This window comes from Pholcus phalangioides, unplaced genomic scaffold, assembly GCF_987345545.1.
Source record: "Pholcus phalangioides strain wild (caught in Gottingen) unplaced genomic scaffold, Ppha-v1.0 ptg000020l_1, whole genome shotgun sequence".
NCBI lineage: Eukaryota > Metazoa > Arthropoda > Arachnida > Araneae > Pholcidae > Pholcus > Pholcus phalangioides.
This window is the reverse complement of record NW_028301613.1, coordinates 14,398,215-14,401,324: the sequence shown is the minus strand read 5'-3', so window position 1 is coordinate 14,401,324 and position 3,110 is coordinate 14,398,215. Positions and strand designations below refer to the sequence as shown.

Below are 3,110 nucleotides of genomic sequence, written 5' to 3'. Positions count from 1 at the left end.
AAAATTCTGGATTTTCCTTCATTAATATTTTCTGAAATTATTTCCTTTATTAATTATTTCTTTCATTACTTATGGAATAATTGCTTTCATCAATTCTGGATTTGTTTCTTTCATTAATTTTGGAATTATCTCTTGCTTTAATTCTGGAATTACCGCTTTCATTAATTTTGGAATTACCACTTTCATCAATCTGGAATTATCTTTCATTTATTCTCAAATGATCTCCCATTAATTCAGCTGGAGTTATCACTTTCAATTATTTTAGAATTATCACTTCATTAATGCTGAAATTACCTCTTTCATGGATTTTGGAATTATCTCTTTCCTTAATTCTGGAATTCTCGCTTTTTAATAATTTTGGAATTCTCTTTCTTTCTCTCCCTCCTTTCTGGAATTATCTTTCATTAATTTTATTATCTCTCTCGTTAATTTCGGAATTATCACTTTTTTACCAATGCTGAAATTATCTTACATATTTTCTTCCATTAATTCTAGAATTATCTTTCATTAATTTTGGAATCATCTCATCCATGCTGAAACATCACCTTCTAGAGATAGAAGGCCTCCGCACTCTGCTTGTGATGTCAGTAAGTAGTCTATTTTCCCTCAGAATATTCAGGGGAAAAAAAATCCCTGCTCGTGCCAGTATCAATGTTGTGAGGAAAAGAAATGATCGAGCTCAGAATTGGCGATTTCTATGCCCCACATCCAATCACTATGCGGCTTGTGTGAGGCAATCAGGAAGATTCGACGCCAAAATAAGAAGAAACGAAATACGATGCTGTGTGGCAAACTTGCTAGGTAGTCTGAATGACGTTTATAGCAAACACTGCAGAGGTCTTCTATCTCTAGGAGGTGATGGCTGAAATCACTTCTTTCATTTATGAGGCTTTTCGAATAGACGTCAGAATCATTAGCATCACTCTGAGGACAAACACCACATCAGTAATTTTAAAAATTGAATTTTTGATTTCGAAATATTGACCTCGCTAGAGATACGAAGCTTAGAAAATTAAATATAGAATAATGAGGCAGACCCACTTTTGAGGTGGATATCTATGCAATAACTGATTTCAAATTTTTATATCTTAAGCGGGAAAATGAGAATTAATGTCTCTGTATTGTCTTATCCAATTGCATCAATCAAGGGCGTAGCGAGGGGGGGTCTGGGCCCCCCCCCGAAATGTGAGAAAATGACTGAAAAAAGGGGGGGAAAAGATGGCCAAATCCATTGTTCTGTCACTTTGGTCCCCCCCCCGAACGAAATTTCTGGCCACGCCCCTTGGCATCAATCCATATAGTTTAGGATGTTTTGAAATTAATTATAGGCCCATATAAATTACATCGAAGAACCGCAGCTTTATTCAAACATTTTTTGAAGGAAAAATAGGTAGATCGATAACTTGAACTTAAAAATAATTTTCGAAATTTCTAGCTCCCATTAAAAAGAGAAATGATTTATTTCTGTTTCCTTAATTTAGATTTGTTTCTTTCATAAATCGTACAGGAAGTCGCCATATTGGTTACCTTGTATGTCCCTCAAAAAAAAAAGGGAAATATCACGTGATCCAAAAAGCCTGATACAAGACTACCGTCGTCGTTAAGCCGGGTTTTCCTACGAGCAGGTTTTTTGCGCCGCGTGAACCGAATTGGGTCATTGCGCATCGGCAGAAACGTGTTACATAATCACACTACGCGTTTGTGTTTTCCTAGCGTGGCGCATCAGATCAGGGCGGGAAAGTTTACTTATGGCTGAAGGTTTACAGTGGCTGAGGCCAGGGCCATATAATTTATGGTCGCCCTGAGGTGATGCTCCAAGCTAGGAAAACACAAACGCTTAGCGTGATTATGTAACACGTTTCTGCCGACGCGCAATGACCCAATTCGGTTCACGCGGCCCAAAAAAACTGGCTTCAACTACGGCTATTCGACGCACTGCCATCTATTGCGTAAAAACGTTAACAAGCCAGTTGTGAGTGGCGATGGTAAAATGCAAGTGAAATAGTTCTAGATTATAAGTTAATGAAAGAGTTCTAAAACTCAATCAATATATTTTAATTTGAAAAAAAATTTACATAATAAATATAATTTGTGATATCTTCTTTATCTCTTAAAGTTTTGTTAAGATAATATTGCACGAGTAATTGTGCAAACCTAAGTTTAGCATACTTACCTGGCGCTGGAGATGCCGTGATCAAGGAGGCGGCTCTCCCGGGACGAGGCCTTCCATTGCACTCAAAGCCGCTTGAAAGGCGCCTTTTAAGCGGCCTATTGAAAGGACTCTTAATGCAGCTTTGATTGCACTCAGGTTGGCTGAATCCCGCCACATCCGCAAATTGCGGTTGCTTGGGGCGCATAATTTTTGGTAGCGGGGTTAGCGTTCGCGCTGACCTCCCCCTTTGGAATCATTGTAGATATTGGTCGAGTGGTCATAGTGATGGACTCCTGGTTCGAACCCCATCGCCGCTGCAGTGGTGGTCGGCTAGAGTTAGTTTTCTGTGGTTCCCAACTTCATGGGGCAAATGCGGGCCGATCTCCCCGTTAAAAGTCTTGCCACAGAGAGCAACAGTATACAAATATTCAGTCATCACACTTCACTTCTGAGATATAGATGGCAGCACTAAAAATTATACACTACAATAGATACGCACTCAGACTGTTAGTTACACATACTTAAACTTCCCGCACAACTCACTAGGTAGTAAATTTCCCATGGCGATAGACCTGAGTTGTGCTCGGCTTGAAAAAAAAAAGTAGACAATGGTTAATATTACAGCTTGATAACGTCATCGAAGTAACATTGTGTAATTCTATTTCAAATGTGTGACTTTATTAACCCATTTTTGACCGCTCCTCCAATTCATGACCAAATAGCGCAATTTTTTTTATGTGATACCATATAAGTACAGTCGAGTTCGGTTATAACCCAGGGCCGTAGTGTGCCTTTGGGGCAGACTTTTCCATGGGGGGGCCGCCTTCTTGAAAGGGCCATGACCTTATTATGCACAATAAGTGTAAATTTTTTGGAGCCTCTTATCCGGCTCGGGACCCCAGCCTAGTTACGGTATGTAGCCCTGTATCCAAACGGGTACAGGCACGACCTCCTATAT

At 39.5% G+C, this 3,110-nt stretch overlaps 1 pseudogene; it reads left to right on the top strand.

The window, feature by feature from the left end:
- The first annotated feature begins 2,165 nt into the window (after nt 1–2,165).
- LOC149071054 (U1 spliceosomal RNA) lies at nt 2,166–2,395 on the top strand (annotated as a pseudogene).
- The last annotated feature ends 715 nt before the right edge of the window (nt 2,396–3,110 follow it).